The sequence below is a fragment of the Ixodes scapularis genome, unplaced genomic scaffold, assembly GCF_016920785.2.
Source record: "Ixodes scapularis isolate PalLabHiFi unplaced genomic scaffold, ASM1692078v2 ptg000582l_1__unscaffolded, whole genome shotgun sequence".
NCBI lineage: Eukaryota > Metazoa > Arthropoda > Arachnida > Ixodida > Ixodidae > Ixodes > Ixodes scapularis.
This window is the reverse complement of record NW_024610003.1, coordinates 427,103-452,418: the sequence shown is the minus strand read 5'-3', so window position 1 is coordinate 452,418 and position 25,316 is coordinate 427,103. Positions and strand designations below refer to the sequence as shown.

Sequence of the window (25,316 nt, the reverse complement as noted above, 5' to 3'; positions counted from 1 at the left end):
ATTGTCGGGAAAGGGTGTCGCACCAGGTAGGAGTGTTTGTGTGTCAAATTTCTTCGAGATAGCAAACGCAAAAGTTGTTTTATCGACCTAATAAAACCGCTCGGAGAACTCGGCTCATTTCTGGTGTTTTTTCTTTTTTTTTTTTGTTGTTGTTTTTTTGTAGTGAAAAAAGATGACTCTTCAGATTACCATTTCTTTTAGGTAATTGAGAAGTTGCATTAAAGAAACGGCCTGCACAGTAAATACAAATGGTTCTATTGCGATTATTTCATAATTGAACCAGAAAAGCACATTAATGTTGGCCTAATAAGAGAGTCGGCTGTTTTTCATGTACTGCTCATGTCTAGGAAACTAAGAGTGCTAGAGCGACGATTCATTTTTGATACGAGTGCTTGCTTTCCTCCTGTAATGAACGAGCCCAGGTTGGTTAACACAGCTGGTGTCAAAGTTTATGTACGAACGCAAAAGCTGAAGGTAGTCCTGATTTTTCGAGCCTTTGAACAGGGGCGTGGGGTTTTGTAGTGTCTGAGAATAAAGAGGCACTGCAGACAAGAAGACTGTGTCCTCGGTGTTGCTTGCCCACCCCCGTAAGATGTGGAGACACACTTCATTGAAAACCTACGTGATTTACTAAGACAGGGGTTTCTGCAGAACCCCGTAGGGGGCTGTGCAGAGAATACAGGTCGACATCAAGCCTTCAGAATTCACAGGTACCATTCGACAAGAATGCTGTAGCTGGACTTGAAACAAGCTGACGTGGGAAAGTACGGAAGCCGAGAAAACAAATGTGTCGGCCAAGCCGTAGCAAGGACGTCCCAGCACGACTGCGGACAGCGTTATCCTGGCTGTGCAAAGTGGACGTCCCTCGGAGACAAAAGGCAGACTTTTGGTATTCCGCAGTAACCATGCCTGCGTTCAAATTTTGGCCGTCAAGGGAAAAGGGACGTAGCTTGAGGGTTCAAACTGAACCGATAGCAACCTAGAAGGTTACTCCTGCTTCAGTTTAGCTCATCTTGCGCCAGAAAGTGCAGAAGGGGACAAAATAGGAAGTGTCGGGCCAGTTGTACTGTAGGGGCATGTCTACAAAAAGCTCTGTAGGGTTGTGTGGAGGCCCTCTTGCAGCACATATGTGTATTTGTCCTCACCGTCTCTGGAAAAGACGACCATAACACAGTATGAACGTCCCTCGGAGACAAAAGGCAGACTTTTGGTATTCCGCAGTAACCATGCCTGCGTTCAAATTTTGGCCGTCAAGGGAAAAGGGACGTAGCTTGAGGGTTCCAACTGAACAGGTAGCAAGCTAGAAGGTTACTCGTGCTTCAGTTTAGCTCATCTTGCGCCAGAAAGTGCACAAGGGGACGAAATATAAAGTGTCGGGCCAGTTGTACTGTAGGGGCATGTTTGTTTGTTTGTTTGTTTATTGGAACTTTTGACAATACAGGATTGTCATGGTGCTGAGGCAAAAGGTGACAGTAAGTCACCTGACCAGGCCCCTAGCACCAGACTACACTTGCAGCAGATGCAGCAGATGCAGCAGGCAGACTAGTGGTAGAGTGCTATAGTTAACCATAAACAAAAACAAAAAATACACAGTAACTAGATCACTACACTACATACGCTCTTGCAATGAAAAATAAATAATTCGCAACATGCAACAAAAATATATGAACTACATTACTACAATTACATCTGTACACATAATTTAGAAGACCACAGTATTATGCGGAAAGTAAAAAATATGTTTTTGATTTTTTTCTGAAAGTCAAGAGTGTGGTGTCTGGAGACCCGGAATGGAACGACCACACTTGAGCGCAGCTGCCACGAGACTCTATGTTTAATCTTTTTAGTAAAGAAGAGGAAGTAGAAAGGAAAATGACAGAAGAAGACGAAGTGACCGGAAAGTAATTAGCTAGAAGATACAACATTTTCCCCCCTCCCATTTTAAGAAAGTAACTAAAAGACAAAGCCTAAAGAAAGTAATTAAAGGGGTAAAAATAAAGAGGAAGTATAAGAGAAAGATTCACAGAGAAAATCGAAAATAAATCAAAGAGAAATAGAAATGTTCATATACAAAGTCCAAAAGTTATTCATCTTGAGACATAGTCCCCAAACCGCACAGGCGGTCGTCGTTCCCGCCGTGGTCGATCTGGCCACGGCACATCTCCCGCTGGACCTGGTGGAGGTACCGATAGAGGTCGGTTCCCAGTTGGCGATGACGGCTGAGAAGCTGACCTGGTCAGTTGTCCGTATGGCGTTGGGGAACCAGCTGATGTCCGCGGCGTCGGCTGGTCATGCTGGCTCCGCCAGCCCAATCGTGCAGACGGTGGTTGCCACTGGTGATGGTCAGCTGACCTTTGACTAAACTTCCCTGTTGGTACCGGGTTTCTGAGGTCCAAACCAGAGGAAGCCGGTCCTGGAACTGCCGCTAGCTTAGAGGCATTCCATATTCTGCCATCTTCCAGCCGAAATGTCCAGCGGCCCACACGCTCGACAATCCGGGAGGGACTGCTAAAGGCAGAGGATCCTTTCGGAACAGATCCGGGCTTCTTCACTCGGACCAGCTGTCCGACCTTGAACTTCGGTGTTCTAGCTCCTCGCCTTCTGTCGGTGTAGGCTTTGGTCTTGTCTTGTTGTTGTCGAACACGTCGACGAAGTCGCTGCAGTTCCTCGAAAGGGTTACGAAGAAACTCTGACGATGAGAGTCCTAGAATGTTCAATCGCGTTCGGGGTTTGCGACCATGAAGTAGCAGAGCAGGAGATAGCCCTGTTGTCGTATGAGGTGTGCATCTGTATACGCCCAGGTAATCAACTACAGCAGATTTTATCTGCCGTTTCTCCCTCGATGCACACTGGATGAAACCCTTGAGTGTTCTATTAAAACGCTCAACTTGCCCACAGACATGCTAATGCTTCTCTTTCACCCACCGAATACTTTCTCTCCGCTGCTGTTAGTGTGCGAGAGGCGAAAGAAAGGATGTGGTGTCTGGAGACCCGGAATGGAACGACCACACTTGAGCGCAGCTGCCACGAGACTCTATGTTTAATCTTTTTAGTAAAGAAGAGGAAGTAGAAAGGAAAAGGACAGAAGAAGACGAAGTGACCGGAAAGTAATTAGCTAGAAGATACAACAAAGAGGTTTGAATTATGATTGATTATATCGATCAAGCCAGGGTGGAGGTTGAGAAGATTGGGAATCTGCCAAGATAGTAATTGCGTACCGTAATTTGTTCTGGTTCTGATTTTTATAAAGTTTGTATTTCTAAAATTGTAGTGTGTATCAGTATTCGCATATGTAGAAAGGAATAATTCACGGTCAGTTTTAACTTGGGAGAATATAACCTCAGACAATCGTTGATTATACAGTGCCTCAATATTCAGGATACGATGTTTCTCAAAGTATTGGAATGTATGATCGCGGCTTGATAGGTTTTCAATAAATCGTATACTTTTTTCTGCATTAAGTACAAACTAGTCATATTACATTTAGATGTAACCCCCCAGACAAGTAAACAATAGTGCAGTCGAGAATGAACAGTAGTGAAATAGAGCTGACGTCTTAGCCACATTGGTAATAAGGCACGAAATCTATTCAGCATGCCAATAGACTGTGCGATGTCACGCTTCACAAAATTCACATGACATGTCCAGCGAAGGTTCTCATGAAAATGTATGCCTAAGAATTTGTATTCGGTAACCCTTTCTAGTGACCGTGACTGGAATACTATTTCGGTAGTAAGGTTAACTGGTCTGTTAATTGAGGAAAAAACAATATATTTTGTTTTGTTAACATTTAGAAGCAGCTGATTCGCATCAAGCCACTTCGATAAGTTTTTGAGCCATGCGTTTGTGACAGGAATAAGAGATGATAGGTCCCTGGATGAAAAAAAAACACTCGTGTCATCGGCGTAAAGTACTATGTCTGGCGTATGGGGGATAGCAACAATGTCATTGATATAAAGAAGGAATAGTATAGGTCCTAATATTGATCCTTGCGGAACACCAAATTTTATATGTTCAGTGTCCGATTCTATACTATTAGCTACCACAAACTGGCTACGATTTGTCAGATAACTGCGCAATAGTTTAAGTGAAATGCCTCTAATTCCGTAGTGTGGCAGTTTATCAAAGAGAATATTATGCTTGATAGAGTCAAAAGCTTTATTGAAATCTACGAAGATGCCTATAGTGTAGGATTGATTTTCTATATTGCTGATAAGTTTTCCTCGAATGTTAAGTAAAGCTGACTCAGTGGATTTACCTCTCTGAAATCCATATTGGTTTGCAGAAATTAGTCGGTATTTATGAAGATGATTAATTATTCTAGATGTCTACAAAAAGCTCTGTAGGGTTGTGTGGAGGCCCTCTTGCAGCACAGATGTGTATTTGTCCTCACCGTCTCTGGAAAAGACGACCATAACACAGAATGAACGTCCCTCGGAGACAAAAGGCAGACTTTTTGTATTCCGCAGTAACCATGCCTGCGTTCAAATTTTGGCCGTCAAGGGAAAAGGGACGTAGCTTGAGGGTTCAAACTGAACAGATAGCAACCTAGAAGGTTACTCGTGCTTCACTTTAGCTCATCTTGCGCCAGAAAGTGCAGAAGGGGACAAAATAGGAAGTGTCGGGCCAGTTGTACTGTAGGGGCATGTCTACAAAAAGCTCTGTAGGGTTGTGTGGAGGCCCTCTTGCAGCACATATGTGTATTTGTCCTCACCGTCTCTGGAAAAGACGACCATAACACAGAATGAACGTCCCTCGGAGACAAAAGGCAGACTTTTGGTATCCCGCAGTAACCATGCCTGCGTTCAAATTTTGGCCGTCAAGGGAAAAGGGACGTAGCTTGAGGGTTCAAACTGCTCAGATAGCAACCTAGAAGGTTACGCATGCTTCAGTCGAGCTCATCCTGCACCAGAAAAAGCACAAGGGGGGAATATAGGAGTGTGGGAGCGGTTGTACTGTGGCGGCATGTCTAGAAAAAGCTCAAAAGTGATTTGTGGAGTCCCTCTTGCGGCGCAGACCTGTATTTGTCCTCACCGTCTCTGGGAAAGACCACCCTAACAAAAGAATGGACGTGAAACTGAGGCAAAGGGCGTAGTTTTGCTTCGAGGTAGAAACAGCGCCTGCGTTCAGATGTTGGCCGTCAAGTGAAAACGGACTTAGCTTGAGGGTTCAAACTGAACAGGTAGCAAGCTAGAAGGTTACTCATGCTTCAGTCGAGCTCCTCTTGCACCAGAAAAAGCACAAGGGGGGAAAATAAAGAGTGTGGGGCCAGTTGTACTCTAGGGGCATGTATACAAAAAGCTCTGCAGGAACAAACCTTTTCCCGAGGTGGACAGCAGGGGCCTGAAGACATAAATAAAAAAGAAGTGACACATTTAACGAGTCTTCACTGCGCCAGAAAAACAAGAATCAGCTCATTTCTTTTTGAGACCTCAGTCTTTATTAGGCCAAGAATACAATTTTTCAGACGAGCTGTCTCAATGTAAAAACACACTTCCTTATTAGTACCCTTTTGACACACAAACAGTCCTACCTGGTGCGAGACCCTTCCCCAACAATTTGATAGTTGTACGTACCTATAATGGTTTTCTAATTACGAGCGAGCGGCAGCTCTTTGAAGTCTTGCTCGCGCTCTGGTGAGCCTTCAAACGACCAGCCGCTCCGCCGAGCGCGCGCCGCACGAGATGAATGAATTAAAATAATCTCGCGCGCATAGCGAACGTTCCTTTTACCCGAGGGAGCGCTTCAGAAGAAAAAAGCAAATTGTGGTAGCAAATGATGAAGCGGTGAGCAATATCGAACCTGAAAATGACTGCTTTCGTGCGGGAAGTCGCATCAGTGCTCGTACAGTAACCTATCGACTCGATCAGAGGCAAACTACAGTCGTCGGGTCTTCTACGAAACGCCTGCTCACGTTTGACACCAACATCGCGTCTCGGAAACGAAAATTCAGCCTCGGAGGTCCGAACACAGGTTCGGAAATTAGAATTGGCCGCCATGACCATGCCCACGGTAAAAGCGTCGTAGCTTCGCGAAAGCTTTTATTTCACACGTTCAAAGTGGTGTCCATAGAGTCTAGAAAGAACAAGGAACACATCGGTGCTAGCGGCGATGAGATACGACCAGTATTAATGAAGGAAGTGTCTATTCTGCCGGCAGCCGGCAGAATAACCGGCGGGGGAAAAAGTGCCGGCAGTAGTCGCCTATTGGGTCTCGTATAAAACGGATTGTAAACACGCCTATTCCGAGCTGTGGATTAGCTCAGTGGGTAAGATGTGCGCTTCGTACACAGCAGGATCTTAGTTCAATCCCCCGAGAAAATTTGTTTTTTTTTTTTTCTTCGGACTTTTGTTTTTTGTTGAGGTATTAGGCGATACTCACGGCATCCCTCTTTTAGAATTAACACTACAAAAAGAACGCGCAAAAAAAAAAAACAGAAAAAAACACCAGAAATCAGCCGAGTTCTTCGAGCGGTTTTAATAGGTCGATAAAACAACTTTTGCGTTTGCTATCTCGAAGAAATTTGACACACAAACAGTCCTACCTGGTGCGAGACCCTTCCCCAACAATTTGATAGTTGTACGTACCTATAATGGTTTTCTAATTACGAGCGAGCGGCAGCTCTTTGAAGTCTTGCTCGCGCTCTGGTGAGCCTTCAAACGACCAGCCGCTCCGCCGAGCGCGCGCCGCACGAGATGAATGAATTAAAATAATCGCGCGCGCATAGCGAACGTTCCTTTTACCCGAGGGAACGCTTCAGAACAAAAAAGCAAATTGTGGTAGCAAATGATGAAGCCGTGAGCAATATCGAACACGAAAATGACTGCTTTCGTGCGGGAAGTCGCATCAGTGCTCCTACAGTAAACTATCGACTCGATCCGAGGCAAACTACAGTCGTCGGGTCTTCTACGGAACGCGTGCTCACGTTTGACACCAACATCGCGGCTCGGAAACGAAAATTCAGCCTCGGAGGTCCGAACACAGGCTCGGAAAGTACAATTGGCCGCCATGACCATGCCCACGGTAAAAGCGTCGTAGCATCGCGAAACCTTTTATTACACACGTTCAAAGTGGTGTCCGTAGAGTCTAGAAAGACCAAGGAACGCATCGGTGCTAGCGGTGACGAGATACGACCAGTATTAATGAAGCGAGATCGAAGAAAGGATCGGTGCCTAAAGTGAGGAAAGCGAATGGCTGGCTTCGATGTGAAAACTTTCAAACGCCGTTTATTTCGCGAAACTCGCATCACACAAGAAAAGAAATCGGTCTCTGTCCAGTCCAGGGGCGGCTGGGAACAAGTGTCCCCCATTTGATATCGTAAATTCAAGGTCGTAATATAGATTTCAGAAATTCAATATTTTCAATGGTAAAACAAAAGGCACCAGGTGGCGGGATTTACCGACCGGTCGGAATTGCTCAGCCGCACTCATGGATCCATTCATTCGAAACGGGTCATCTATCTATTCATTCATAAAAAATTTCATTCCTGGCCGTGTTTTAAAAATAACGAAATCATACTGCGAGGTAAAGCTTCTGTACACCTGGCGTTTTGAAACCTGCCTGCGTCCAGCGTTCTTTCATTTCTGCTGTCACGTGACACGATCCGCCCGAGTAACTCGGGTTTATTAGGGTGAGATTTGAAACACAGCCCTGGTTTAATAAAACCAAACTTAGAATTACGGGAATCGTCTTATTTTTGAAAACGATGTCGTCGAGACCCGTGTTCCACAACAAGTTTAAATTATTTAGGTCAAGTATTTAGAAATTTACCGCCCATTCCTGGTTCTGGTTTTGTTTTTGCAAAAAAAAGCAAATGGCTGCCGCGTGTTTTGCTCGCAACCGGAGGTGATTCAATCGCACGAAGCTCGGAAAGTAGGCTAGCTAGGACATTTATTTTAACCAGGGAGTAAGATTATGTTCCGAGAAACATTCGAGGCGCGTCTCATCGATGTAGGTATTCTAAAAAGAAAGTTATCAACAGAAGTTTACGTGTAAGTAAGGCTTTCACTGTACGATGTTTTGATTTCACATATGCTCGTATAAAGAAAACTACGATAGCTAGAAAGTTCTAATTCGCAGCGAATGATCGCACTCTGAATTTAGACGCACTGTTAAAATTTCATCGCTCCAGCTAGTCTAGAACTCGTTATATTCGCGAAAACAGGTTTTGGGACTCTGCTCGGAAATTAACAAGCCCGACCAAGTTCAATCGTTCGCCCGTGGATATTCAAGACCGCTGGAGTGCATTCATCGATTGTGGTCGTGAAAACAACATCATAGGAACATGTGTGTGCAGTGAAACCGTGTCAGCTCATCTCAATCGAGACTCATCGATCAACAGGGAGGGTGTCCCGAGCACAAGTGGATGGATATACTTCAAAGAGCTGCCGCTCGCTCGGAATTAGAAAACCATTAAGCTATCCAATTGTCGTGAAAGGGTGTCGCACCAGGTAGGAGTGTTTGTGTGTCAAATTTCTTCGAGATAGCAAACGCAAAAGTTGTTTTATCGACCTAATAAAAGCACTGTCAGTACTCGGCTGATTTCTGGTGTTTTTTCTGTTTTTTTTTTGTTGTTTTTTTTAGTGAAAAAAGAGTACTCTTCAGATTACCATTTCTTTTAGGTAATTGAGAAGTTGCGTTAAAGAAACCGCCTGCACAGTAAATACAAATGGTTCTATTGCGATTATTTCATAATTGAACCAGAAAAGCACATTAATTTTGGCATGTTTTTTTTTTTTTTTTTTTTTTATTATTTATCAATACTGCCAGCCCAATATAGGGCCAAGGCAGGAGTGGGGTGATACAGTGTCACACATGCACATTATAAACACAACAGTTCTAAACAAAAAGCAATCTTGGCACCGAAAATTAATATCTAAGACATATTCGAAAGAAGAGAAACAATACAGTAACCAAATGTAATACTAGTAATAACAATAACAGTATAGCAGTAAATGTAACAGCAGTAATAAAAAATAAAGACAGTAAAATAATTTCATAAGAGCAATAAAAGCAATCTCGGCACTGAAAAATATTATCTACGGCTTTTTCGAAAGAACAGAGTGAATCAATATCGACAACATCCCCGGGAAGGCTGTTCCACAAATCAATTGTATGCACAACAAAAATATTGTTTATAGCTATTTATTCGAGCTTTAATAGGGGGCTACGGTCTTTGAGTGATGCAAGCGTTCCGAGTAAAAACTTTTTGGTTTTAAGTAAACGGAGCCATCAATTTTTATACAGTTCTTGAAAATCTGAAAGAACAGCTTCAACCGTTGGCTCTCTCTTCTGTTTGACAGAGGGCTTATATTGGCTCTCCTTTTAAGTTCGGTCACAGACGTAGTTCGTCTGAAATCTGAAAAAACTATACGCACAGCTAGCGACTGAATATCTTCGAGTTCTCTGACCAGAGAGCTCTGCCATGGGCTCCACACTGCAGACGCGTATTCTAACACAGGTCTAAAAATTGTCTTATACGCAAGAATTTTAACGGAAGGGGGAGTTTTACCCAGCGTTCTCTTCAGGTACCACAATTTGTTAGTTGCCCGCTCTTTAACATACTCCACATGCCTTTTCCACCCGAGGTCAGAAGACAAAATCACTCCTAAATATTTGTAACTATCCACTTCAGTCAATACTACGCCAGCAACCTCATAGCTAAAGTTTAAGACAGTTCTTTTTGTTGTTATGTGCATGTACTGAGTTTTGCTAATATTAATCTTCATGTTATTTTCACGACACCAAGACGCAATGTTAGCCAGTGCTTTACTCACTTTTGTCTGGTCTTGTATTTCAACAACGGGACTGTAAATGACGCAGTCGTCGGCAAACATTCTTAGCTTAATTGGGACATCTTCATTGGATGGGAACAAACTGTTAACGTAAGTTAAAAAAAGTAGGGGCCCTAAGACAGAACCTTGGGGCACCCCAGAATGAACATCTAACAGCCCTGAGTAAGTACCATTTATATCCACAAATTGTTGACGGTTTGAAAGATATGCATTGATCCACTTAGTCAAAGAAAAGGGAACTCCGAGATCTATTAATGTCTTAATCAGTCTGCGGTGAGGTACCCGGTCGAATGCCTTCGACAGGTCGATGAAAACTGCATCAACCTGCGTACGGTTGTTAACGTAAGTGGCTAATTCATGGTAAAATTCAATCAACTGGGTTACCGTTGACAGGCCACTGCGGAAACCATGTTGGTTGGGGTTTAGAACATTATGCATTTCTAAGAAAGAAACGAGTTGTTTGGTTATGATATGTTCTAGTAATTTACAGGCCGTGCAAGTCATGGAGATGGGACGATTCATGGAGATGGGACGATGGGACGAAGAGTGCTAGAGCGACGATTCATTTTTGATACGAGTGCTTGCTTTCCTCCTGTAATGAACGAGCCCAGGTTGGTTAACACAGCTGGTGTCAAAGTTTATGTACGAACGCAAAAGCTGAAGGTAGTCCTGATTTTTCGAGCCTTTGAACAGTGGCGTGGGGTTTTGTAGTGTCTGAGAATAAAGAGGCACTGCAGACAAGAAGACTGTGTCCTCGGTGTTGCTTGCCCACCCCCGTAAGATGTGGAGACACACTTCATTGAAAACCTACGTGATTTACTAAGACAGGGCTTTCTGCAGAACCCCGTAGGGGGCTGTGCAGAGAATACAGGTCGACATCAAGCCTTCAGAATTCACAGGTACCATTCGACAAGAATGCTGTAGCTGGACTTGAAACAAGCCGACGTGGGAAAGTACGGAAGCCGAGAAAACAAATGTGTCGGCCAAGCCGCAGCAAGGACGTCCCAGCACGACTGCAGACAGCGTTATCCTGGCTGTGCAAAGTGACCACCGTAACACAGAATGGACGTCCCTCGGAGACAAATGGCAGACTTTTGCTTTCAGACAGAAACAACGCCTGCGTTCAAATTTTGGCCGTCAAGGGAAAAGGGACGTAGCTTGAGGGTTCAAACTGAACAGGTAGCAAGCTAGAAGGTTACTCGTGCTTCAGTTTAGCTCATCTTGCGCCAGAAAGTGCAGAAGGGGACAGAATAGAAAGTGTGGGGCCAGTTGTACTGTAGGGGCATGTCTACAAAAAGCTCCGTAGGGTTGTGTGGAGGCCCTCTTGCAGCACAGATGTGTATTTGTCCTCACCGTCTCTGGAAAAGACGACCATAACACAGAATGAACGTCCCTCGGAGACAAAAGGCAGACTTTTTGTATTCCGCAGTAACCATGCCTGCGTTCAAATTTTGGCCGTCGAGGGAAGAGAGACGTAGCTTGAGGGTTCAAACTGAACAGATAGCAACCTAGAAGGTTACTCGTGCTTCACTTTAGCTCATCTTGCGCCAGAAAGTGCAGAAGGGGACAAAATAGAAAGTGTCGGGCCAGTTGTACTGTAGGGGCATGTCTGCAAAAAGCTCTGTAGGGTTGTGTGGAGGCCCTCTTGCAGCACATATGTGTATTTGTCCCTTCCCAACAATTTGATAGTTGTACGTACCTATAATGGTTTTCTAATTACGAGCGAGCGGCAGCTCTTTGAAGTCTTGCTCGCGCTCTGGTGAGCCTTCAAACGACTAGCCGCTCCGCCGAGCGCGCGCCGCACGAGATGAATGAATTAAAATAATCTCGCGCGCATAGCGAACGTTCCTTTTACCCGAGGGAGCGCTTCAGAACAAAAAAGCAAATTGTGGTAGCAAATGGTGAAGCGGTGAGCAATATCGAACCTGAAAATGACTGCTTTCGTGCGGGAAGTCGCATCAGTGCTCGTAGAGTAAACTATCGACTCGATCCGAGGCAAACTACAGTCGTCGGGTCTTCTACGGAACGCGTGCTCACGTTTGACACCAACATCGCGGCTCGGAAACGAAAATTCAGCCTCGGAGGTCCGAACACAGGTTCGGAAATTAGAATTGGCCGCCATGACCATGCCCACGGCAAAAGCGTCGTAGCTTCGCGAAAGCTTTTATTACACACGTTCAAAGTGGTGTCCGTAGAGTCTAGAAAGACCAAGGAACACATCGGTGCTAGCGGTGACGAGATACGACGAGTATTAATGAAGCGAGATCGAAGAAAGGATCGGTGCCTAAAGTGAGGAATGCGAATGGCTGGCTTCGACCCGAAAACTTTCAAACGTCGTTTATTTCGCGAAACTTGAGATGAGCTGACACGGTTTCACTGCACACACACTTTCATATGATGTTGTTTTCACGACCACAATCGATGAATGCACTCCAGCGGTCTTGAATATTCACGGGTGAACGATTGAACTTGGTCGGGGTTTTTAATCTCCAAGCAGATTCCCAAAAACCTGTTTTCGCGAGTATAACGAGTTCTAGACGAGCTGGAGCGATGAAAATTTAACAGTGCGTCTAAATTCAGAGCGCGATCATTCGCTGCGAATTAGAACCTTCTAACTATCGTAGTTTTCTTTATACGAGCATATGCCAAATCACAACACCACAGAATGAAGCCTTACACGTAAACTTTTTATTCGTAACTTTCTTATTAGATTAGCTACATCGATGAGACGCGCCTAGAATGTTCCTCGGAACATCCCACTCGCCTGGTTAAAATAAATGACCCAGCTAGCACTTGTGGATTGATATACTTGAATACAAAGTACAGAGATACAAAAAAAGAAGAGAAAACGCAAGTTCAAAGGCTGTATAGATAATACAACGCCGCTGACAGCGTCTTGCAATAAGCGCAACAGAGAACGTTAAAAGAATGCATGTGCTCGCTTTTGGGCGAGCACACACATAAAAAAACACATTTCTTTTTTTTTTTCACGATTACCACAGGAAAAAGTCAAATTTCTGAATAATACTGATAAGGTACTTACTTTGTTTCCGCAGGTGTGCACAGCAGGGGCCTCTTTGTCCGTTTAACCTCAGATTGTTATATTATATTAAAAACGCAACACCAGGTAATCCGTAAAATGGGAGAGCGGAACAGGGGAAAATTGTAATGAAATAGCTCACAACAAAGTTGGGAGGAGTGGCAGTAGTGGGCAAGAGGAAAATTAAAACACCATGCAAAGAGTTGCACATGAAACAAACGCTCGATCGACTACAAAACATTGTCAGATATAAATCTGCGATGAGGTAGGCTGTTTCATTCTGTTATGGTTCTGGGAAAAGAGTATTTAAATGCATTTGTAAGCAGATCAAGACCCTATGGCGTCGGGAAGTATTTAAATTCTTTTTTTATATTTGGTTTCTATTCACTTACACTGCAGGCCATTTCCAATCCCCAAGCAGGGTGCGACGAGAAGGAACAAAAAAAATAACAGTAAACCGACAAATCTGGTACACTGGAGATCACAAAAAGAAAGAAGAAAAAACACAAGTTCAAAGGCTATGTATAGATATAATAGAACGCCGCTCATAGCGTCTTGCAATAAGCTCAAACATAAGAAAGAAGAATTTATGTCCTCGCTCTTTTTTTTTTTCACGATTACCACGGGAAAAAATCAAATCTCTGAACAAACTGATAAGGTACTTACTTCGTTTCCGCAGGTGTGCACAGCAGGGGCTTCGTCCTCACCAGCAAAACACAAAACAACAGATTTCTCCGTTTTAACCTCACGTTTTATTAGGCTTGACGTCAAACTTTATTAGGCCGACAATGCAAGTTTCCAGACGAGCTGTCTCGATGAAAACACACTTGTTCCTATTCAGTGAATTCGCACGAGCTAACACGATTTCATAAAAACACTTTTTGCTTGGAGCAAGTTCTCAGTTGCCATTCAAGCGGTCTTGATTAAGCACAGGTCATCCGCAGCTGAAGGAGGTCACTTGAAACGGAGGGCCAGCCGTGCAACTCGCTCTTGCGCTGCACAAAAAGACAATCTTTAGCGCCCTACATTAAAGATGCACCGAACGTTCTTACGCCATACACATATCTTTTTTTCTTTTCTTCCGTGCGTCAGAGAGTGATGAAACGTTTGAGTTCGTAGAGGCCGGCTTCCTAGCTCCGCGCCGCCGCCGATTCCGTGTTTGATAAAAAAAAAACTGCTCCGACTTTACTCAACAAGATTAACAATTTAATCAAACGTTTCGTCTCCCATCCGGGAAACATCGTCAGTGAAACCTACAAGCAGGAATGAGGGGAAAAAAACTCGATTCCGTGTTTCGCGTGAAAAGAACAAAAGAATTCGTGCAAGAAGTCGGCTCCAACGGTCGCCCATGCACGCTGTGCGGGTTCAGACATTGCCTTCTTTGCTTTAGCTCACTTCTCTTCACCAACTTTCTTTCGCGGCACATTTTTCACGTACCGGGGTCCCCCTCGAAAGAAAGCCCACCAGGAAAACCTAAGTAATCAAAACTTGGCCAAGCAGTCATTGAGTTAGAGAGGGATTTTTATAGCAGCGTATGATTTAAACAAGAGCAGGAATGTCGACGCGTTTCAGTTTAGAAATATCTGCAGCGACGTGGGGACGGCAACACACGACGTCGCACGAAGCTCAAAAAGTAACTCCCGCCGCGCAAAAACGTGGTTTTGTTTCACAGCATGACGGCATGTTTGGCATCCGATACACTAGAGACGAGATTTTTGAGACGACGAGTACACGAAACGCGAGACGTCGGGAAAAATCATGCAAGACCAAATAGACGATTGATACAGGGTACTTTGTGTCGGGTGGCGTCTTGTGCGACCTAGCTTACACAATTACGGTTCTCAGTTTAGTTTCGTTATTGAAAGGCGACCAAAATTGCTTCTTTGGCGCAGATTAGCCATATTTCGGTGAAATGTAGCAGGATGTAGCAAGGTTAGCCCCTTGGTGCAGTTTGGCGCAATTATCACATCACTGGTATTCCATCATTTCGCGATGGAATACGCGCTTCAAAATACACTTTATATCTTTGCCGAGCATGGACCTATCAAAAAAAGAACTTGCATCAAACACGCATAGGTAATTCTTGCTCGCGCTCTGGTAAAGAGCCTTCAAAAAAACGACCAGCCGCTCCGCCTATGTGCGCCTATATCAATATACCATTAAAAGCCTTCTTTGCCGACACTCGAAAAAGCGTGCAGAATCTCTCCGAGAAGAACATTTCCATCTACCAACCGCCGAGCACAACATAATCTCCTCGCAAAACGCACGCGCTCACACAAACAACGACTTTGGGCAAAGAACAAGGAAATGAGCAAATACCTTCTCGAGTTACGGTAATCCGACCTTCTTCTGTTCTCGGCTCCTTCTGAAAGTGAGCCCGGGCCCAGACAGAACACGCACAGCAACAGCCAGGCGCCGTTGAGGCGAGGGTGACTCAACCTTGCTCCGACAAAAACATCACGTGACCTGGAGTGAGAAAACACACACAACCCAAACCGAAACCCTGGATCATGATGATGATACCTTCTCCAAACCCCTAACGGTCAAAACCCGCGCAAAAATGTCGACGCACGTCGTAACGGTACCATACAGGGTGCTATTACGTTCTGTGTCGACCTTTTTCAACTAGAGCCTACAATTACAACTCTTTAATTAAAACCGACCGAATCTAAAAACAAAAATATCTATCGTACCCTTTGTTGAAATGACAACACTTTTCTTTTCTATTCCAGAAATCCTCTCTCTGCCGCTAGTCCCTACCTCAGTCGCCCAACTTCACAAACGGCCGCCCAAATCCACGTCTGTGTGTGCGCTTCGTTGCGAGTCAAGAGAAGAGGGTGCGCGGGCGAGCTGGTGAATGTTAACAACGTTGAAATAGCCCGAGACTGGGGTAGAGAAGAAGCTTGAAATAGTAGAAGGGACAGAAAATGTCTATTTTCTGTCCCTTCTACGATTTGATGCTTCTACCCCAGTCTCGGGTGATTTCAAAACGGCCGTGCCCCGTCTCAACGTGGACGCTTCCGTGAACGTGTGTGTGTGTGTGCACTTTCCTGGTGAACTTTGGATTACTCTGGACTTTGGATAACATCTGGACCGCTAGACACCATGCAAGGAAAGGTATTTGAGAATGCTTCTATCTCTCTCTCTCTCGTGGTTTGAATAGGAGTCCGGACTATAAAGCGCTCGGCCGCGCTTCGAAATCTCTTCTTCGCGTAACAAATATTGATTAAAAAAAAAAGTATTCGCTTCTAAAATTTCTCTTATTCCCAGCGTCATGTACACGCATTTCTTGCGTGGAACAACGAATGAATAACTGCTATGTGCGTTTAATTCGATCTAGAAATCCCGTCGCGCCCGTTTGTTTACTATCTGCCTTCCAGGTTAGACAACGTTCCTTCAAAAAATCCTAAAAAATCACCAATTCGTGCTAGAAGTGCGTGCCTCGGACGAGAGGTAGCGAACATTAAGAGCCTTAGTTTGCGATTAAATAAGCTTCTGCACGCGCCTAATTAATACTCAAAGTCGCGCTTTCCCACACGGCCAATGCATGAATTTCGCTCTAAACGTGCCTCCCCTGCTCCTTCAAAAAATCACAAAAAATCACCAATTTGTGCTACAAGTCCCTGCTTCGGGCGAGAGTTAGCGAACAATTAGCGCCTTATTTTACGATTAAATAAGCTTCTGCACGCGCCTAATTAATACTCTAAGTCGCGCTTTCCCACACGGCCAATGCATGAATTTCGCTCTAAACGTGCCTCCCCTGCTCCTTCAAAAAATCACAAAAAATCACCAATTCGTGCTACAAGTCCCTGCTTCGGGCGAGAGTTAGCGAACAATTAGCGCCTTATTTTACGATTAAATAAGCTTCTGCACGCGCCTAATTAATACTCAAAGTCGCGCTTTCCCACACGGCCAATGCATGAATTTCGCTCTAAACGTGCCTCCCCTGCTGCTTCAAAAAATCACAAAAAATCACCAATTCGTGCTAAAAGTCCCTGCTTCGGGCGAGAGTTAGCGAACAATTAGCGCCTTATTTTACGATTAAATAAGCTTCTGTACGCGCCTAATTAATACTCAAAGTCGCGCTTTCCCACACGGCCAATGCATGAATTTCGCTCTAAACGTGCCTCCCCTGCTGCTTCAAAAAATCACAAAAAATCACCAATTCGTGCTACAAGTCCCTGCTTCGGGCGAGAGTTAGCGAACAATTAGCGCCTTATTTTACGATTAAATAAGCTTCTGCACGCGCCTAATTAATACTCAAAGTCGCGCTTTCCCACACGGCCAATGCATGAATTTCGCTCTAAACGTGCCTCCCCTGCTGCTTCAAACAATCACAAAAAATCACCAATTCGTGCTACAAGTCCCTGCTTCGGGCGAGAGTTAGCGAACAATTAGCGCCTTATTTTACGATTAAATAAGCTTCTGTACGCGCCTAATTAATACTCAAAGTCGCGCTTTCCCACACGGCCAATGCATGAATTTCGCTCTAAACGTGCCTCCCCTGCTGCTTCAAACAATCACAAAAAATCACCAATTCGTGCTACAAGTCCCTGCTTCGGGCGAGAGTTAGCGAACAATTAGCGCCTTATTTTACGATTAAATAAGCTTCTGTACGCGCCTAATTAATACTCAAAGTCGCGCTTTCCCACACGGCCAATGCATGAATTTCGCTCTAAACGTGCCTCCATTGCTGCTTCAAAAAATCACAAAAAATCACCAATTCGTGCTACAAGTCCCTGCTTCGGGCGAGAGTTAGCGAACAATTAGCGCCTTATTTTACGATTAAATAAGCTTCTGCACGCGCCTAATTAATACTCAAAGTCGCGCTTTCCCACACGGCCAATGCATGAATTTCGCTCTAAACGTGCCTCCCCTGCTGCTTCAAACAATCACAAAAAATCACCAATTCGTGCTACAAGTCCCTGCTTCGGGCGAGAGTTAGCGAACAATTAGCGCCTTATTTTACGATTAAATAAGCTTCTGTACGCGCCTAATTAATACTCAAAGTCGCGCTTTCCCACACGGCCAATGCATGAATTTCGCTCTAAACGTGCCTCCCCTGCTGCTTCAAAAAATCACAAAAAATCACCAATTCGTGCTACAAGTCCCTGCTTCGGGCGAGAGTTAGCGAACAATTAGCGCCTTATTTTACGATTAAATAAGCTTCTGTACGCGCCTAATTAATACTCAAAGTCGCGCTTTCCCACACGGCCAATGCATGAATTTCGCTCTAAACGTGCCTCCCCTGCTCCTTCAAAAAATCACAAAAAATCACCAATTCGTGCTGCAAGTCCCTGCTTCGGGCGAGAGTTAGCGAACAATTAGCGCCTTATTTTACGATTAAATAAGCTTCTGCACGCGCCTAATTAATACTCAAAGTCGCGCTTTCCCACACGGCCAATGCATGAATTTCGCTCTAAACGTGCCTCCCCTGCTGCTTCAAAAAATCACAAAAAATCACCAATTCGTGCTACAAGTCCCTGCTTCGGGCGAGAGTTAGCGAACAATTAGCGCCTTATTTTACGATTAAATAAGCTTCTGCACGCGCCTAATTAATACTCAAAGTCGCGCTTTCCCACACGGCCAATGCATGAATTTCGCTCTAAACGTGCCTCCCCTGCTCCTTCAAAAAATCACAAAAAATCACCAATTCGTGCTACAAGTCCCTGCTTCGGGCGAGAGTTAGCGAACAATTAGCGCCTTATTTTACGATTAAATAAGCTTCTGCACGCGCCTAATTAATACTCAAAGTCGCGCTTTCCCACACGGCCAATGCATGAATTTCGCTCTAAACGTGCCTCCCCTGCTGCTTCAAAAAATCACAAAAAATCACCAATTCGTGCTACAAGTCCCTGCTTCGGGCGAGAGTTAGCGAACAATTAGCGCCTTATTTTACGATTAAATAAGCTTCTGCACGCGCCTAATTAATACTCAAAGTCGCGCTCTCCCACACGGCCAATGCATGAATTTCGCTCTAAACGTGCCTCCCCTGCTGCTTCAAAAAATCACAAAAAATCACCAATTCGTGCTACAAGTCCCTGCTTCGGGCGAGAGTTAGCGAACAATTAGCGCCTTATTTTACGATTAAATAAGCTTCTGCACGCGCCTAATTAATACTCAAAGTCGCGCTTTCCCACACGGCCAATGCATGAATTTCGCTCTAAACGTGCCTCCCCTGCTGCTTCAAAAAATCACAAAAAATCACCAATTCGTGCTACAAGTCCCTGCTTCGGACGAGAGGTAGGGAACAATTAGCGCCTTAGTTTGCGATTAAATAAGCTTCTGTACGCGCCTAATTAATACTCAAGGGCGCGCTTTCCCTCACGGCCAAGCAGTCATTGAGTTAGAGAGGGATTTTTATAGCAGCGTATGATTTAAACAAGAGCAGGAATGTCGACGCGTTTCAGTTTAGAAAGCGCCATATCTGCAGCGACGTGGGGACGGCAACACACGACGTCGCACGGAGCAAATAACAGTCGCAGAAAAAATATACTTCGTTTCTGGAGCAGCAGTGGGGAGCTATTCTTTATTCGCATTTATAGACTGACACTTTGAGCACTTTCCGAAAGCTAAAGAAATTGTCCAATAGGCGTACAAATTGTTTTGAATTTAAACGGAATTATTATTCTTTTTTTGCTGAAAAACCTAAACCACTTTCTTTTGGCAAATAATCGGAATAAAAAACTCGAATTAAAGGATAGTATAATGGACGTACACTTACCCCAATGTGTCGAACGAAAGGAGGCCCTTTGACGAACGCAGGAACCGTGAGGCGACGTTCGGGGTCCGAAGAAGAAGAAGACCGATTTCGGAACAAAGAACAAAGCAGGAGCTGGACACGGGTGACTACGCGACTGCTCCGAAGCACAACCGAAACCACACTGGGGCCGGCCTCTCGGAACAAAGGAAAGCGGAGGAGGATGAGCGAGGAGGAGAGAGAAAGAAACAAAGAGAAAGACAAAAGAACAAACGAGCAATTAGCGGGCCAAAGAAAGAAACCGGGGGGACAAACAAAGAGAAGGAAAAAAAAGTAACCGTTGCCACGGGTTACTAAGAAGCGTGTGCGCGCGCAACTTGGTAACGGCGGATGGATGGATAGATAAATACGGCTGAGCCCTTTGGATCCGGCGGTAGCTTACGCCACCTAGCCACAAAAACGTCGGGAAGGTGGATCGCGCTGCCTGGTGGAGGGCAGACACACCACTCGCCTCGGCTAGTGTGTCTGCCCTCCGCCAGGAGGCACTCAATTTTATTTTGAACTATTTATTAAGGGAAGCATTCTCGTTGATCTCCCTTCATTAATACTGGTCGTATCTCATCACCGCTGGCACCGATGTGTTCCTTGTTCTTTCTAGACTCTATGGACACCACTTTGAACGTGTGAAATAAAAGCTTTCGCGAAGCTACGACGCTTTCACCGTGGGCATGGTCATGGCGGCCAATTCTAATTTCCGAACCTGTGTTCGGCCCTCCGAGGCTGAATTTTCGTTTCCGAGACGCGATGTTGGTGTCAAACGTGAGCACGCGTTCCGTAGAAGACCCGACGACTGTAGTTTACCTCGGATCGAGTCGATGGATTACTGTACGGGCACTGACGCGACTTCCCGCACGAAAGCAGTCATTTTCGTGTTCGATATTGCTCACCGCTTCATCATTTGCTACCACAATTTGCTTTTTTGTTCTGAAGCGCTCCCTCGGGTAAAAGGAACGTTCGCTATGCGCGCGAGATTAATTTAATTCATTCATCTCGTGCGGCGCGCGCTCGGCGGAGCGGCTGGTCGTTTGAAGGCTCACCAGAGCGCGAGCAAGACCCGCGTCGAATACCGATATTTCATCCAACTGCTTCTTGATAGGTCTATGCTCGGCAAAGAAAGCTTTCACTATAAAGTGTATACTCTATAATTGAGCTCTAAAGCGCGTCCGCCGCGAAATGATGGAATACTGCCTCGGGAAAGGAGATGACAAGGTTCATTTTGAAATTGAGGTGTGCGATCAAACTATAATAGGGGGGAAAAAGGCATTCCACAATTCTGCGAGCCTGGCCTAAAAAATATATTTGGCGTGAGATCGTTTCGCGTATCTTTTTAAATGTAGGGCGCTAAAGATTGTTTTGTCTTTTGTGCAGCACGAGCATGTCGCACGGCTGGCCCTCCGTTTCAAGAAACCAATGGCCTCCTGACCCGAGTCTTCTTCAGCTGCGGATGACCGCTTCAATGGAAACACCGATTGTGACAACTCTCTGCGAGCAACATGTGTGTGAAATCGTGTTATCTAGCTCATAGGTTAAAAAAAAAAGAACACTATACGAACTGTGAGATTTTCATGGCAGGGTACTAATAAGGAAGTATGTTTTTACATTGAGACAGCTCGTCTGAAAAATTGTATTCTTGGCCAAATAAACTCTGAGGTCTCAAAAAGAAATGAGCTGATTCTTGTTTTTCTGGCGCAGTGAAGACTCGTTAAATGTGTCACTTCTTTTTTATTTATGTCTTCAGGCCCCTGCTGTCCACCTCGGGAAAAGGTTTGTTCCTGCAGAGCTTTTTGTAGACACGCCCCTACAGTACAACTGGCCTTTCTATTTTCTCCCCTTGTGCACTTTCAGGCACAAGATGAGCTCAGCTGAAGCATGAGTAACCTTCTAGCTTGCTACCTGTTCAGCTTCAACCCTCAAGCTACGTCCGTTTTCCCTTGACGGCCAAAATCTGAATGCAGGCGTTGTTTCTGCGCCAAACCAAAAGTGTGCCTTTGGTCTCCGAGGGACGTTCATTCTGTGTTATGGTCGTCTTTTCCAGAGACGGTGAGGACAAATACACATCTGTGCTGCAAGAGGGACTCCACACAACCCTACAGAGCTTTTTGTATACATGCCCCTAGAGTACAACTGGCCCCAACTTTTGCGTGTGCTGTCTCGAAGAAATTTGACACACAAACACTCCTACCTGGTGCGAGACCCTTCCCCAACAATTTGATAGTTGTACGAGCGAGCGGCAGCTCTTTGAAGTCTTGCTCGCGCTCTGGTGAGCCTTCAAACGACCAGCCGCTCCGCCGAGCGCGCGCCGCACGAGATGAATGAATTCAATTAATCTCGCGCGCATAGCGAACGTTCCTTTTAACCGAGGGAGCGCTTCAGAACAAAAAAGCAAAGTGTGGTAGCAAATGATGAAGCGGTGAGCAATATCGAAAAACGTTTAAAATTTCATCGCTCCAGCTCGTCTAGAACTCGTTATATTCGCGAAAACGGGTTTTGGGACTCTGCTCGGACATCACCGACCACAAACTTTTGCTCATAACTTTATTAGCTACATCGATGAGACGCGCATCGAATGTTCCTCGGAAATTAATCACACTCCCCTGGTTAAAATAAATGTCCTAGCTAGCCTACGGTCTTCTTTTTCGCTGAAAAAAGAACTGGAAAAACAGCCGAAATCATTCCAGTACTGAGTGGTCTTATTAGGTCGAATAAACAAGTTTCGCGTGTGCTGTCTCGAAGAAATTTGACACACAAACACTGCTACCTGGTACGAGACCCTTCCCCAACAATTTGATAGTTGTACCTATAATTGTTTTCTAATTACGAGCGGGCGGCAGCTCTTTGAAGAATATCAATCCACTCGTGCTCGGGAGACCGTCCCTGTTGATCGAAAAGTCTCGATTGAGATGAGCTGACACGGTTTCACTGCACGCACATTTTCCTATGATGTTGTTTTCACGACCACAATCGATGAATGCACTCCAGCGGTCTTGAATATTCACGGGTGAACGATTGAACTTGGTCGGGGTTTTTAATCTCCAAGCAGATTCCCAAAAACCTGTTTTCGCGAGTATAACGAGTTCTAGACGAGCTGGAGCGATGAAAATTTAACAGTGCGTCTAAATTCAGAGCGCGATCATTCGCTGCGAATTAGAACCTTCCAACTATCGTAGTTTTCTTTATACAAGCGCAAATGCCAAATCAGAACACCACAGAATGAAGCCTTACACATACTTTTCTACGGAACGCGTGCTCACGTTTGACACCAACATCGCGTCTCGGAAACGAAAATTCAGCCTCGGAGGTCCGAACACAGGCTCGGAAAGTACAATTGGCCGCCATGACCATGCCCACGGTAAAAGCGTCGTAGCATCGCGAAACCTTTTATTACACACGTTCAAAGTGGTGTCCGTAGAGTCTAGAAAGACCAAGGAACACATCGGTGCTAGCGGTGACGAGATACGACCAGTATTAATGAAGCGAGATCGAAGAAAGGATCGGTGCCTAAAGTGAGGAAAGCGAATGGCTGGCTTCGATGTGAAAACTTTCAAACGCCGTTTATTTCGCGAAACTCGCATCACACAAGAAAAGAAATCGGTCTCTGTCCAGTCCAGGGGCGGCTGGGAACAAGTGTCCCCCATTTGATATCGTAAATTCAAGGTCGTAATATAGATTTCAGAAATTCAATATTTTCAATGGTAAAACAAAAGGCACCAGGTGGCGGGATTTACCGACCGGTCGGAATTGCTCAGCCGCACTCATAGATCCATTCATTCGAAACGGGTCATCTATCTATTCATTCATAAAAAATTTCATTCCTGGCCGTGTTTTAAAATTAACGAAATCATACTGCGAGGTAAAGCTTCTGTACACCTGGCGTTTTGAAACCTGCCTGCGTCCAGCGTTCTTTCATTTCTGCTGTCACGTGACACGATCCGCCCGAGTAACTCGGGTTTATTAGGGTGAGATTTGAAACACAGCCCTGGTTTAATAAAACCAAACTTAGAATTACGGGAATCGTCTTATTTTTGAAAACGATGTCGTCGAGACACGTGTTCCACAACAAGTTTAAATTATTTAGGTCAAGTATTTAGAAATTTACCGCCCATTCATGGTTCTGGTTTGGTTTTTGCAAAAAAAGCAAATGGCTGCCGCGTGTTTTGCTCGCAACCGGAGGTGATTCAATCGCACGAAGCTCGGAAAGTAGGCTAGCTAGGACATTTATTTTAACCAGGGAGTAAGATTATGTTCCGAGGAACATTCGAGGCGCGTCTCATCGATGTAGGTATTCTAAAAAGAAAGTTATCAACAGAAGTTTACGTGAAAGTAAGGCTTTCACTGTACGATGTTTTGATTTCACCTATGCTCGTATAAAGAAAACTACGATAGCTAGAAAGTTCTAATTCGCAGCGAATGATCGCGCTCTGAATTTAGACGCACGGTTAAAATTTCATCGCTCCAGCTAGTCTAGAACTCGTTATATTCGCGAAAACAGGTTTTGGGACTCTGCTCGGAAATTAACAAGCCCGACCAAGTTCAATCGTTCGCCCGTGGATATTCAAGACCGCTGGAGTGCATTCATCGATTGTGGTCGTGAAAACAACATCATAGGAACATGTGTGTGCAGTGAAACCGTGTCAGCTCATCTCAATCGAGACTCATCGATCAACAGGGAGGGTGTCCCGAGCACAAGTGGATGGATATACTTCAAAGAGCTGCCGCTCGCTCGGAATTAGAAAACCATTAAGCTATCCAATTGTCGGGAAAGGGTGTCGCACCAGGTAGGAGTGTTTGTGTGTCAAATTTCTTCGAGATAGCAAACGCAAAAGTTGTTTTATCGACCTAATAAAACCGCTCGGAGAACTCGGCTCATTTCTGGTGTTTTTTCTGTTTTTTTTTGTTGTTTTTTTTTTTTTAGTGAAAAAAGATGACTCTTCAGATTACCATTTCTTTTAGGTAATTGAGAAGTTGCGTTAAAGAAACGGCCTGCACAGTAAATACAAATGGTTCTATTGCGATTATTTCATAATTGAACCAGAAAAGCACATTAATTTTGGCATGTTTTTTTTTTTTTTTATTATTTATCAATACTGCCAGCCCAATATAGGGCCAAGGCAGGAGTGGGGTGATACAGTGTCACACATGCACATTATAAACACAACAGTTCTAAACAAAAAGCAATCTTAGCACCGAAAATTAATATCTACGACATATTCGAAAGAAGAGAAACAATACAGTAACCAAATGTAATACTAGTAATAACAATAACAGTATAGCAGTAAATGTAACAGCAGTAATAAAAAATAAAGACAGTAAAATAATTTCATAAGAGCAATAAAAGCAATCTCCGCACTGAAAAATATTATCTACGGCTTTTTCGAAAGAACAGAGTGAATCAATATCGACAACATCCCCGGGAAGGCTGTTCCACAAATCAATTGTATGCACAAAAAAAGATTGTTTATGGCTATTTATTCGAGCTTTAATAGGGGCTACGGTCTTTGAGTGATGCAAGCGTTCCGAGTAAAAACTTTTTGGTTTTAAGTAAACGGAGCCATCAATTTTTATTGAAAATCTGAAAGAACAGCTTTAACCGTTGGCTCTCTCTTCTGTTTGACAGAGGGCTTATATTGGCTCTCCTTTTAAGTTCGGTCACAGACGTAGTTCGTCTGAAATCTGAAAAAACTATACGCACAGCTAGCGACTGAATATCTTCGAGTTCTCTGAC

At 44.5% G+C, this 25,316-nt stretch overlaps 1 long non-coding RNA gene across 1 annotated transcript; it reads right to left on the bottom strand.

The window, feature by feature from the left end:
• Positions 1-13,563: 13,563 nt before the first annotated feature.
• LOC120839240 lies at positions 13,564-19,980 on the bottom strand. The gene is made up of 2 exons (XR_006077052.1): positions 19,559-19,980; positions 13,564-13,829 (listed from the first exon to the last, which is right to left on the bottom strand). It is a non-coding gene; the product is annotated as an uncharacterized LOC120839240 (long non-coding RNA).
• Between the last annotated feature and the right edge of the window lie 5,336 nt (positions 19,981-25,316).